A 15,331-nucleotide genomic window follows, 5' to 3' on the forward strand; every position below is an offset into this window, starting at 1 on the left:
TTAACAGATTACATTAATGCAAATAGCAGATGTATTTTGTAGCAACAAGACAAATGTTCAGCAAAATTGAAGTTATTCATGTGTAGTCACACTGGGAATATTTGCATGGTATTTTGTTAATGGCTCCAAAATCTGACTTGCAAAAAATAAACAAATGAAAAAAAAAAAAGAAAAATTAGCACCAGGTCTCTGCTTCTCTTAAGCTCCTTAGTATTTATTTATTTACCACCTAACCTTTTGCTCTGAAATTCTAATGGAATTTCTTAGTCTCCCAAGCATTTTTTTTTTCTTGGACTCATTATTTCTGAGCCAGATATGATTTTCCCCTGGTGGCATTGAGATGTCTTCCAATAGCAGTGGGTATATTTTTTTCCTATCCCTGACTCTCACTGCCCTCATCAGTCTTCAGATCTGTCTACTCTGTTTTCCTAGTGAAAGGACCATATTAGTTGAGTACACCATTTGGGGATTACATAAATTTGACAGATTTTCTTAATTTATTTCAGATTTTTTTGTCAACATATACTTAATGTTTCAATTCCTGAAGACGAATATAATGATGTTATATATATTAGGTGACTTGAAACAATAGAACCTCATTGCTTATAACTCTAGAAATGAGAAGACTAAAGCCAAGATGTTATGGAGTTAGGTATATGCAGAAGCTCTGAGGGAAGACGGAAATCTGTTTCCATACCTCCTAGTTTCTTGTAATGACTGGGTCATTCATGGCTTTGCTTGGCATATATGCCATCACTCCAATCACATTTTTTTTTTTAATTTCTGGAAAATTTTTGTGGTTTTGTTGGGGGGTTAATGGTTTACAGTAATACTGTTGGCACATGGGTACAATTTCTCATCTCCCCATGAAGATGTCTAAAGAACTCTCACCCTCAACAAAGGTCCTTTGCCACCATCATGCACCAGAACTCCAGTAATGCCCTCTCCATCACTTTCTTTCCTCTCTTTCCTGAAAGTTCTCTGCTTTGTTGCAATATACCACATCCAGTCTAATGTTCACTCTGTGTTCTCTGTTTGTTCTTGTTTCTTAAGTAATACCTAAAAGTGAGCTGCTGATAGCTGTCCTTCAGTTTTTAACTTATCTCACTTACCATGATTCTCTCAGGTTTCATCCAAGATGAGACAAAGAAAATGAATATATTGTTTTTAACAGCTGAGTTATTTTCCATTGACATCACTCTCTCCATCTTCATATGGTGTTTTATTTTTTTTCTACAAGTATTTGCATTCACGTCTTCTTATTATGTTAACTTTTTTAGTGACAGAGGTCTAGAGGTCTTTCTTACATAAATATGAACTCAGTTAATTATACCTGCAATGATTGTATCTCCAAATTGGTCATACTCTAAAAAACTGAATAATTAAGACAGCAATTCTTGTTTTTTTTTTTTTTCTTTTTGGATTGACACATTGAAAACCTAATACTAGGAGTCCCCAAGCTTTTCTGAACTTTCATACCCCTACTAATTAAAATAGCTATCACATACACCTCAATATTTGTGTATGATTATAGAATACATATATATGTAAATATATTTTCATTTTATTTTTTAATATTTTGTTTGTTTATTTTTAAGAAAGACAGCTACACTAGAGCACTGCTCAGCTCTGGTTCATGGTGGTGCTAAGGACTGAACTTTGGACCTCAGAGCCTGAGACATGAAAGACTTTTTGCATAACCATTATCCTGTCTTCCCCAGGCCTAAATTCCCAATTTCAAAGATAATTACCTAGATAACTTTGAAGGAAATTAATTGTGTAAATTAGAAAAAAAATAAATGGTTAAAGAAAGAAAATCAAGGTTACTGACCATGAAAGTTCTGAACTAGGAAAATCAAGGTTACTGACCATGAAAGTTCTGAACTAGAAAAAAATATTGAAAAGTTTGTGGTTAAATGCATATCTATGTTTGAGTTCTTCATAATTAAATAACCCACCATTAAATTGGAAATGGTAATTTTATTCAAAAAGAATAATAATCAACACATTCTGTCTTTTTTATTAGGATGAGAAAATTAAATAGGAAAATTGCATTCCCAAGGGCAGTAGTTCTTATTACTTTCCCTGTTCCATTTTCCTTCAAGAAGTAATTTTTTCACCAGTACTACTGAACATTTTATAAAAGATAAGATTCACATATAAAATCAAAACACCCTAGCAAATTCAATGGATCAGAGTCCAAAGAACTTGAGAAAACGACCTGTCAGTGTCTCTGATTGATCACCCAGGACACAAGTGTTTCCTACCTCATCTCATCAGGCACTCCTGGGAGAGCAAGAGTGACTAGAGATGAGGATAGGGTTTGAAAAGTTTGAAGAGCACAATATGTAGCCCAAGGACCATGCTGTATAGCTATATTCTTCATAGAAATCAATTCACACAACCACTCTAAATGGCCTCAACTTACCAAAATGAGAGTAAAGTGGGTATAAAAGAGCGTCTTCTATATCAGAAGGATTTTGTAATAATAAAGTAGGATAACATGCAAAGATGTACTTCACAAGTAGTCTGAGAGGTGGTACAGTGGGTAAAATGTTGGACTCTCAAGCATGAGGTCCGGCGTTTAATCCCTGGCCACACATGTACCAGAGTGATATCTGGTTCTTTCTCTCTCTCTGCCTATCAGTCTTCAAGAATAAATAAATAAAATCTTTTTTTAAAAAAGGATCTACTTCACAATAAATACAAAACCCACACCCCCATTGCATTATGAGGTTTTATTATGGGTAAACTCAGAATGCAAATGTAGCTTTCCAATACACTAATTTATAGTGCAAAAGTAGAAATCAGTCTTTCATTTTGAGAGACCAAAAGAAGAAATTTAGTGTCCCTCAGGTGATTAGTATATAAATCCAGATCCAATTCAAAAATACTAATAAGAGGCAGTAAAATTGAGGGATTGGAAGTACTTTCAGCAATGAAGTACAAATCCATATTAAACTAAAACATCAGCCTTAAATTTCCATGTTGTCAGTATTTAACAAAAAGTTGGCAAAAACAGCAATGTTTATTGGTTATATTGTTTAAGATCTATCTCCCTTCTTCATTTCAAATCTATCTTACTTTTTTTTTTTTTTTTTTGGTGTTTTGACTTAAGATTTTAGGACAAAGGAGACTTCCTTTGTGATAATTAAAATCAAGCTTCATAAGGGCTTTTGGGTTACATTATGAGAAGACACTACACCTCAGATACCACATTGGTGTCACCCCGGGAAACATAGACAGGGTTTCTTTTTATATACATATGTGATTTTTATTATGCGATTTAATAATGATTGACAGCATGGTGATATAAGAGGGGTACAATTCCATACAATTCCCACCACTAGAGTTCCATATCACCTCCCCGCCATTGGAAGTATCTCTATTCTTTATCCCTCTGGGAATATGGATCAAAGATCTTTATAAGGTACAGAAGGTGGTAGGTATGGCTTCTACAGACAGGGTTTCTGTGCTAACAAATTTGTATCACTCTACTATAAGGAATAAGATAAGCCAAGATAGTTCCCCCCAAGCCCCAACTGGGATTCCAGCATGGATGCTCATTCTAAGCCCTGCTGGCTGTTGTAGGCCAGTACTCTTTCTCTTCATCTCTTGTGCCTTATATGAGTCCCCTTTTCTTCATTTCTCCAAGTCAAAACTCTCTAGTAATTATGATATACATCCACTCATTTTGAGATCTGATGTGTTCTAGTTCAAACATCTGTTTTTAAATTTTTGGGATAGTTACCCTGTTATTTATTTTTTTCTGTCTTTTCTTATTTAATTAATTAATTTGATTATGAGATGGAAATTTATTTATAAGATGGAAATATTGAAAATAATATAGGATAAGAGGGGTACATTTCCATATAATGTCCACCCCTATAGCTCCATATCCAATCCCCTCCTTGATAGCTTCCCTATTCTTTATCCCTCTGGCAGTATGGACCCAGGATCATTATGGGGTGCAGACGGTGGAAGGTCTGGTTTCTGTAATTGCTTCTCTGCTGAACATGGATGTTGGCAGGTCAATCTATACTCCCAGCCTATCTCTCTCTTTCCCTGGTGAGGCAGAGATCTGGGGAGGTGGGGCTCCGAGACACATGGTGGGGCCATCTGCTCAGAGAAGTCAGGTTGGCCTCACAGTAGCATCTGGAACGTGGTGGCTGAAAAAGAGTTAACATATAAAGCAGAAAAAATTGTTGACTAATCATAAACCTAAAGCCAAGAATATTGCAGATGAAGATTTGTGGTCTCTGTTTTAGACAAAGCTCATAGATCTAGTTTAGGTATATTCCAAGCCCATGACTTTAAAGCCCATGACTTTACTAGTTTTTGTTATGTGCCTGACTGCTAATATGCAGGTGGACCCAGGTTATTGTCTGGGGTGATGATATCATATTTGGAAAAAGGACTAGAAAGCTGGGTCAGGGAAGAGAGTAGCTCCCAAATATGGGAAAAGTATATAAATATTATTAACTGTATACCCCACTGATTTGATCTGGGGCCCATATACAACACAGGAGCCTATGTACCCTCTGCGTCCTTATAGGTCTAAGCTCACATTCTATGGTGATGGCTAGGAATATTCCAGGCTGCACTAATTTCTGAACCCATCTTTCTTGGGTAGTAGGTAGAGTAGGTTGTCCAAACTCCCTTAGAAGAAGGGAACATTCCCTACCATTGTTGATTCACATTGAGGGCAAGTCCTATAGGGACCCAAGTTACCTTGTTTTTTTTTTTTTTTTTTTTTAATCCAATCCTATGAACAAAACATTTGTAAAATCTTTGACCAACCTGGGGCCCTAACCGGGGAATCCTGAGATTCCCAAACAGACTTGATTGGCCTAGAACTAGAACAAATCCCTCTCTCCATTGTTACTGGTCATTTCTATCAGGAACAACAAAATAGACCCCTTTGTGGGCCCCCAAGGACCTTGCCCTCAATGTGGATCAAAAATGGTAGAGAATTTTTGATCCTCCAAAGGGAAGATGGACAACATACTCTATGCTACACCTGAGAAAGATGGGTCGATACTGGGTCAGCAAGGAATGTTCCTACTCATGACCACAGAATGTGAACTCAGATCTAGAGGGATGCAGAGATCAAACAGGCTCCTAATCTAATTCTGGACCCCAAATCATATAAAATCGTTGGGATTTACAGTCAACAATATTTATACCCCTTTCCCATATTAGGGAGCTACTCTCTCCCCTGATCCAGCTTTCTGGTCCTTTTCTCAGCCATGGCATCATCTCCCTAGACAATAAAATGGATCCATGTCAGATATCAGACTCAGACCAAAAAAAAAAAAAAACCTAGTATAGCTACAGGCCCTTTGAAATATAACTAAAGTATGTCTACTAGAAATATATACATGCAGCTATCAAGAACAATGATCCCACCTTCTCTGACCCATCTTGGACAGAGCTAGAAGGAATTATGTTAAGTGAACTAAGTCAGAAAGATAAAGATGAGTATGGGATGATCCCACTCATCAACAGAAGTTGAGTTAGAAGATCTGAAAGGGAAACTAAAAGCAGGACCTGATCAAATTGTAAGTAGGGCACCAAAGTAAAAACCCAGTGGTGAGGGGTAGACATGCAGCTTCCTGGGACAGTGGGGGGTGGGAGTGGGTGGGAGGGATGGGTCATAGTCTTTTGGTGGTGGGAATGGTGTTTATGTACACTCCTAGCAAAATGTAGACATATAAATCAGTAGCTAATTAATATGAGGGGGGAAATCAATTGTATATCTCAAAGTTTTTCAAAACACAAATTGAATCTTTTTAATATATAGGCTGTGTATTTGATATGCGGACTCTCTCAAAAGCCTAGACCAAGTAGATTAGAAGCATCCAACAACACAGCTATATACAAGATACTGGATACTGTACAGCAAACCATAACAAAAGGACTTTTCAAAGTTAACCCAATTACCAAATAATGTGATGATAACATTAACTATCGAGTGTCTTTTTGAACCCTAAGACAGCAGGAACCTCGCATCTCCACTATAGAGCCCCTACTTCCCCCAGTCCTGGAACCCTTGGATAGGGCCCACTTTCCCGTATGCCTCTCCCAATCCATACCAAATAATATTGCATCCGCCGATCACAACCTAACCAAAGCAACGATTGCCACCTCAACATGCTTCACCTCAGACTGTGTCCAGAGACTTCACGTGTGGAATGACAACCCTTCAGCTTCATTACTCAGGTGAGACCTTTCCTTTTATAGTACACTCTAATTTCATCTCAGGTGGTTCACTTTCTAACAAAGTCCCATAACCTAGATATATACCAGTTTCTGTGAGAGAGAGCATATGTGCACACGTATCCATAAACTACTGCAAAATATATACCTGAAAGCAGAAGTACACTAGAGTTTGCAGTGAGTACCTCCCTAACACTTCCTCTCCACTATTCCAAGCTTTGGGTCCATGATTGCTCAACAATTTGTTTGGCCTCGTATGTTAACTCTCTTTTCAATCACCAGGTTCCAGATGCCACCAGGATGCTGGCCAGGCTTCCCTGGATTGAAGACCCCACCAATGTGTCCTGGAGCTCAGCTTCCCCAGAGACACACCCTACTAGGGAAAGAGAGAGGCAGACTGGGAGTATGGACCGACCAGTCAATGCCCATGTTCAGCGGGGAAGCAATTACAGAAGCCAGACCTTCTACCTTCTGCAACCCTCAATGACCCTGGGTCCATGCTCCCAGAGGGATAGAGAATGGGAAAGCTATCAGGGGGTGGGATATGGAGATTGGGTGGTGGGAATTGTGTGGAGTTGTACCCCTCCTACCTTATGGTTTTGTTAATTAATCCTTTCTTAAATTAAAAAAAAGAAATATAGACAAAATGGAGGACAACCCCCCCCCCAACACTTCATCTGCACTATTCCAGCCTTTAGGTCCATAATTGTTCAATAATTTGTTTGGCTTTGTTTGCTAATTCTCTTTTCAGCCACCAGGTTCCCAGATACTAGCAGGAATCAACCAGACTTCCCTGGACAGACAACCCCACCAATGTGCCTTGGAGTTCTGCTTCCCCAGACCTCTTCCCCAGTAGGGAAAGAAAGAAACAGGTTGGGAGTATGGATTAACCTGTCAAGGCCCATGTTCAGAGGGGAAGCAATTACAGAAGCCAGACCTTTAATTTTCTGCATCCCACAATGATCTTGGGTCCATACTTCCAGAGGGTTAAAGAATAGGAAAGCTACCAGGGATATGGAGGTCTGGTGGTGGGAATTGTGCAATGCTGTACCCCTTGTATCCTATGGTTTTGTCAGTGTTTCCTTTTTATAAATAAAAAAATAAAAAATATACCACAGCTTGCTCAGCCACTCATCTGTTGTTGGACACCTGGGTTGCTTCCAGGTTTTGGCTATTACAAATTGTGCTGCCAAGAACATATGTGTACACAGATCTTTTTGGATGGATGTGTTGGGTTCCTTAGGATATATCCCCAGGAGGGGAATTGATGAGTGGCTGAGCAAGCTGTGGTATATATACACAATGGAATACTAATCAGCTGTAAAAAATGGTGACTTCACCGTTTTCAGCCGATCTTGGATGGACCTTGAAAAAATCATGTTAAGTGAAATAAGTCAGAAACAGAAGGATGAATATGGGATGATCTCACTCTCAGGCCGAAGTTGAAAAACAAGATTAGAAAAGAAAACACAAGTCAAACCTGAAATGGAATTGGAGTATTACACCAAAGTAAAAGACTCTGGGGTGGGTGGGTGGGTGGGGAGAATACAGGTCCATGAAAAATGATGAATGAAATAGTGGGGGTTGTATTGCTAAATGGGAATCTGGGGAATGTTATGCATGTAAAAAAAAAAAGAAGTAGAAAAATAAATAAATAAATAAATAAAAAATAAATCTTTGGCCAAATAAATGTGTGGCTATATATAGAGGCTTGAGCTACTCTCCCCTTGTCTAACTACCTTTACTGTTATATGTCCCTATCCATTATATTTATCATGGATTAACATCTGAATCAAGCTATTTCTGTCTGTTCACATCTATCTTAGTTTAATTTTCACTTTTTTGTTTATTTTTCCCTAACACATTCAATTTTGAAATCTTCTTTGTCTGAGAAGACTAGTTAGGGCATAGCAAAAACAGTGCCTATTCAGTTTTATTTCAGAAGAGGATCTGGAGCTTTGAAGCTGATAGTTGAGTTTGGAATATTAACATTTTGAATGAAAATTCTGTGTTTAAGGGTAAATGATGTCCTTGTCTGAGACTTTTTCCTTTGTTACAGAATAAAGACAGCAATATTCACCTCATGGGATTTTTGTGAAGATTAAATTCATTGAGGTGGTTTGCCAAGCACTAAGCACACTGATAATACTCAGTTAATTACTACCTACCTTCTCATTTTGTACAGCAATGAATGCAGACCTGCAAACAGGTTTTTTCTGCTGACAAAGAAGAGGGTAGCTGAGTTTTAAATGAGAGATCTTACCCCAGCCGCACAATTGATTTATCATGGAGTTTTAATATTCCAATGCCCAGACCACATCCCAGACAAGTTAAATCAGTTTATCATGAGGTCAGGCATCACTGTCTTTTAAGAACTACAGATAATTCCGTTGTGAAGCTATGGTTGGAAGGTCATCTTTTAATATATAGAGGCCCTTATTTTATGCAAAGTAAATAACATTAGAAGCCCTCTTTTTGTTACAATGTGGAATGAAGGGAGGTGAGAGGGAAACCATGTCCACAAATGCTCAGTTTAATACAATTTTGTTCTATATATAAAAAAAAAAAAACACAATTGTTGTTCAAATACATTCCTTTTCATAAAGGGGATAAAGGTCTATATGATCTCTTTTCAGGTACCATAACCTGTTAAATAGAGCTACCCACACTAACGTCAACAGATGACATAAAAATAGTTCTTTATAAGACTTCTGAGAGCTAACAGGAATATAAAACAACATTGCTACCACCCCTCCCCAACAACTCCTCCCCATCCCACATACTTAGAAATCTAGAATGTATAATATAATAATACTTTCTTTTCCTTATAAGCTTGAAACTGAAACACTTTCCAAAATAAAAGTTTTCTGGGGGGGGTAGGACAAAGGGGTGGGGGACAATGGCAGCAAATAGCATCATCATTATGCAAAAAGTCTCTCATGCTTGAGGCTCCAAAGTCCCAGGTTCAGCTACCCCCCAACACACACACACACACACACACACACACACACCACCACCACCACCACCACCACCACCACCACCACCACCACCACCACCACCACCACCACAAGTCAGAGCTTAGCAGCGCTCTTGTAAAAGGAAAAAAAAAGTAAAAAAAAAAAAAAAAAAGCTTCTACTAAACCAAATGTGGGAAGCCTACCTGTTACCAAAGAAACCAAGTAATCAAAACCAGCAAAAGCATGACTTAGTTTTCCTTTCTTAAAAAAAAAAGGTCAAAAATAGTACACTTGCAAGAAACATAAATTTTATTGCTAAAAGTAATAGCAATCTCTTTAGCTAGATCCCCTAGGACTCACTTCAGTCTATTTTCTTAAGTGCTATAGTTTCAAAGCTCTGTTGCATATCTCTCTTAGACATACAGAACTGAACATTTTAAATTCTGAGCACTTAGCAGTGCAAGGCTAGCTAGAAATGTACTCTTAGAAAACTGAGTTCCTAGTATGAAGTGAAAGCAAGGATCAGGGTTCGAGTCCCTGGCTCCCACCTGTAGGGGGGGAGGGTTTGCTTCACAAGTTGTAAAGTAGGTCAACAGGTGTCTCTCTGCCTCTCTCCCTCTCTATCTCCCCCCACCCACCCACACACCCGTCTCAATTTCTCTCTGTCCTAGCCAGTAAAAAATCAAAAATAAAAAAATGACTACAAGGAGCAATGCATCTTTAGAGCTGGCCCAGATCCTCAGCAATAACCCTGTTTGGAAAAAAAGAAAGAAAGAAAGAAAGAAAGAAAGAAAGAAAGAAAGAAAGAAAGAAAGAAAGAAAGAAAGAAAGAAAGGAAGAAAGAAAGAAAGAAAGAGAGAGGGAGGGAGAGAGAGAGGGAAGGAAGGAGAGAGGGTGGGAGGGAGGGAGGAAGGAAGAAAGGAAGGAAGAGAGAGAGAGAGAGAAAGAAAGAGAGAATGAAAGAAATAATTAATGAAAGAAATAATGAATGAATGAATGAAAGAAAGGAATGAAGAAGGAAGAAAATTGAGTCCTTTTATCAGTCACTACTGTCTTGTAAATCCCTCAGAAAGACATTATTATCAGACAGCATATTCTGCTACTCCAGGAAGACTGCTCCTGAAATGAGTGCAGCCTAGAATGTCCCTAGCCATGACCATGAACTGTGAATTCAGACCCATTGCGATGCAGAGGTTGCACAGGATATGGATAGACATGGACCCTAGGTCAGATCAATGGAGTCTACAGTTAATGGTATTTATATACTTTTCCCATATTTGGGAGGTACTCTTTGCCCTGGCCCAGTTTTCTAGTCCTATTTCCAATGCTGACATCATCTTCCCAGACAAAACTCCTAGTCCACCTGCAAGTTAGCTATCAGGCTTAGGCAAAAACTAGTAAAGTCCAGCAGGAACCTCCAGCTTCCTCTATAGAGCCTGTATTTCCCCCAGTCCTGAACCTCTAGGGTGGGGCTCACTTTCCTGCATGCTTCTCTCAATTCATACCAAATGATACTGCATCCACTAATCACAACCTAATCAATGCAATGAGTACCACCTCAGCATGCTTCACTTCAGACTGTGTCCAGAGACTTCAGGCATGGAATGTCAACCCTTCACCCTCATTACTCTGGTGAGAGCTTTCCTTTCATAGTATTCTCAAATTCCATTCCAGGAGGTTCACTTCCTAACACAGTCCCAAAACCTAGATATAGACCAGATCCCTTAAGATAGAGCATATGTTCACATGTATCCATAAATTAGGGCAAAATATATACCTAAATATATATATGGTCTGTAGTGATTCAGTATAAAGTTCATAATGAAATAGTGTCTACTTAGACTTAGATGCCCTCCTCACCTACTTCCTATTATAGTTCTCTCACTCACTTCAAAGATAACCTCATCAAAGCAAGGACTGCAAAATTGAATAAGGGCAAGAGATTAGCATACTTCAGTGATGACTTTTTAGTCACTATCAGGCCACCCTATCAGCTGGGGCCCTAATCTGGGTGTCCTGAGATTCCCAAACAAACATGATGGGCCTAGACCTCTAATAAATCCCTCTCTCCATTGTTACCAGTCATTCCTAGCAGAAACAACACAATAGACCCCTTTGTGGTCCCCATAGAACATTGCCCTCAACGTGGATCAACAATGGTAAAGAATGTTCCATCCTCCTAAGGGAGGATAGACTATATATTCTATGCTACACCTGAGGAAGATGGGTGCTGATTATTGGAGCAGCTTGGAACATTTCTACATATAACCACAGAATGTGAGCTCAGATCTACAGGGATGCAGAGATCACATAGGCTCCTAAGCTGAATATGGGCCCCAGATCAGATCAAATCAATGGGGTTTATAATCAACAATATCTATACACCATTCTCATATTTGGGAGCTACTTTCTTTCCTGATTGAGCTTTCTGGTCCTTCTCCTAGCTGTGACATCATATCCCCAGACAATAATTAGGATCCACCTGAATATCAGATTTCAGCTCAGACAAAAGAGAAAAAAAAAACAAGTATAGCCACAGGCTCTTTGAAATATAATTAAAATATGCCTACTAGCTATCTACAAAACAGAGACCCCCTAACTCTTCATCTGCACTATCACAGTCTTTAGGTCCATGATGATCAAGAATTTGTTTGGCTTTGTATGTGAACTCTCTTTTCAACCACCAGGTTGCAGATGCTAGCATGACGCCAACCAGACTTCCCTGGATAGACAACCCAACCAATATGTCCTAGAACTCCACTTCCCCAGAGACCTTCCCCACCAGGGAAAGAGAGAGACAGGCTGGGAGTACGGATTGACCTGTTAAAGTCCCTGTTCAGCGAGGAAGCAATTACAGAAGCCAGACCTTCCACCTTCTGAATCCCACAATGACCTTGGGTCCATACTCCTAGAGGGATAAATAGGGACGTTTCCAATGGAGGGGATAGAATGTGGAACTCTGGTGGTGGGAATTGTAGCTCTTATCCCACAACCTTGTCAATCATTATTAAATCACTAATTAAAAAATAGATTTATCAGATCCTCTGGCTTCAATTTGTAATTTTCAAATTATTATACTTAGTAGTAGAGTGATTATTGCACAAGAATATTTGTTTGTAACCTTTTGTTTACATAGAAATATATATTTACCAGATTAGACACTATCTTGTGATAGTCCCTACCAATGGGATACTGTTGAATATGGTAAAAACAAATGTTTGACATTTGTTTGTTACAGATGAACCTTCTCTCTTACATATTTACCATCAGCATGAAATGAACTTGGAATCAAAATAAATGAATACAAATGTAGCAGACCTGAATTCAGAACATAGGTTTAACCAGTATCCCAGATTCAATGAGAAACACAGAGCTAACCCTCACTGCCACACAATCCACAATTTTATAGGTGAGAATCAATTTTAAGGCACTACTTGCTTAGAATGGCTAGTTATGAATCTATAGTTGATTAATCGAAACCACCATTATAATATTGAATAAATTATAACCATGCTAAAAATAATTTGAAATTTCACATTTTGTGATCAATTAATAGGTCATTTTTGAAGTAAGTTGCCAGCTGAAAGATTCATTTTGTGCTACAAAATAATAAAGGTGTTGCAAGCATCACTGAAAATCTGCTGTTGGGACAAGTTAATAAAGAGATTGATTTCTGTAAAAGAAACTTTTTACATGGCACAAAGGTCTATATTATTGAAGTTGAAAGAAAATTTTAGTGGTTCCACAGTGCTGAGAATAACATTTTTGTTATTATTTTAATATTTGTTATTATTTAAATTAATTATTATTTTAATATTAATTTATCATTCGCTGAGTATTGAGTGAACATATTTTACCAATACTATCTCAAAATTCTGTGTTGGTGTTGCTATATATTTATACCCATAAATTGAGAATTTGAATGTTTAAATAGCTTCCCCAAAGGCTCCAAGCTAGGAAGCGGCAATATTGAAGTCCAGTTCAAGTGTGTCTTGAGAATTTAACTCTCACTACTGCCTTTCAGAGGTTAAAAAGAAGATGAAGAAAGAAAAGACAAACATATAAAAAATTATGTAATAAGAATGAATAAAGCCATTTGTATGGTTCTTTTCCAGTGAAGAATCTCTATAACAAAATGTAGCTTTCTGTTTCCCTGTTCAACTTACCATCTTGAGATAATGCTCAAATGTAAGTATTCAATGCAACTAACCAGATATTTCTCAGACCTGAGTGCTCAGACTAGATAGTACAGTTGAGTATGGGATATAGTTATTTCTTTCTAGCAGCTTTTGGTCTAGTAAATAATGGATGTTGTAAAGAACCTAACCATACATCCCATTATGAGCCCTATCATGTTCTAAATGCAGGGTGAACAGATGTTCCAACTAATGATTGTAGGGGTGGGAAGAGAGTAAGGGTTTAAGAGTTAGCTACATTTACTCCCTGAGAATGCTCATTCCTTTCTGAAGACAGTCAGAAGACAAGAAAGAAGGCAAATCCTAAATTAAAGCAGATATCAAGCTGTGCAAGACTGCTAATTAGAGTGTGAACTGAAAGATAACTGCTGCACACAGGGGAAAAAAAAATGCTGAGTTCCGATTCATAGTGGATGAACTAGAGAAGTAGCACACCTACTGACTGACTGGTGGGTGGATCACATAGGAGTGTTTTTGCTAAACAAATAATAAATGAACGTGGGAAAGAAAAAAGATCATTCTCTGTTGCACATTGTAAGTTTCTATCCTGTATAAAAGGACATGAAATTTATTAAATTGAGATGTCTTACTTAAATTTTTAATAAAGGGGGTGGGGCTGTGAAACAGTGTATCATGGTACTATCTAAATGGATAGTACTGCCCCAAGAACTTGTGCTACCCCAAGGCAAGCTTGATCCAAACGTGAGAATATCTTTGACCAAAAAAGCTGATAATTTCCAGTTTCCAGCATCCCCTCTCACTCCCAGAATTTTAAAAGATCGATTTAACCAATGGGGAGAATTCATCAAAGTTGCCATTCTACTTCTCATTTTGCTTTAAATGAGCAAAATAGAAATTTGCTAAAAAAAAAAAAAAAAGCAGTAAATGATAGCTATAATATAATAATTGTTATTAATATAACACCACTCATTCTGAAATTATGTTATAATTCACATAACTGAGTGATTTTTGTCATATGTTTTCATCGGATATCTTCTTCAGAAGATAATAGTTATAATACCTTATGTGGGTCACATCTTGAGAGTTCAAAATGGTGCTGTCTTTTCACTCCATCTTAAGTATAAAAATAACTGAAGTTCACTATTTTAGCCTCTCCACCTCAGGATTCTTAAGTCTCTTGCTTTAACTAAAGTATTCTTTATCTAATTTGTTAGGAATTAGGATTTACTGTTTACTTAAAATTAATACCAACATCAAACTTCAATGGAGAGAACATTTAGAGATTTCTCCTACCAATAACAGCACCCCACCTCCCACCCAAAAAAAAAAAAATCTAGAAACTAATAGTTCCCTTTGTGGGTAGTGATAATAGTTCTTCTCCCTTAGTTCAAACAACTTAATTCAACTGGGAAAAATGCCTCAACTGGTAGAGCACCAGATTTTCAAACTTCTTTGATCTTCTTTGAATCCCAGCAATTCTGTTTAATTTTTCTGACTATAAAATGCTTCAGTGAATCAAGATATTTGGAATTTATTCTTTTTCCACCTAAGTTTCTTACTCCCCTTTCGTATGATTACAGCATCCAGGTTTCTTTTTGGGATCATGTGCAGTTTCACTGAGGCCATCATATAAGATACTGAAACCACCAACTATAGAATCATTCATCCTTTTCTTAGATGGCATGGTAGTTACTCCATATTTGTGCTATTGTGAATAGAATGGAATAATTTTTGTAACACTTCAAGTTAACTGGGTATTGGGGCCAAGAATGTGGTATATGATGCCTACAAACACAAAATACTAGCATATATGTATGACGTGTGGTAATAAGAAAAATTCCACATATTATTATCTATATATATTTCCATGTTTCTTATTGGATAAAAATATTTTTTTAAGTTTATAATTTAAGGAATTCCTAAGGGCCTTTTAGCACTCTGTTCTGCTTTTACAGATAAAAGCTACTGCACTCAGCTGAATTCCTGGTCATCTATCAT

This window comes from Erinaceus europaeus, chromosome 3 (genome assembly GCF_950295315.1).
Source record: "Erinaceus europaeus chromosome 3, mEriEur2.1, whole genome shotgun sequence".
NCBI classification, from domain to species: Eukaryota; Metazoa; Chordata; class Mammalia; order Eulipotyphla; family Erinaceidae; genus Erinaceus; species Erinaceus europaeus.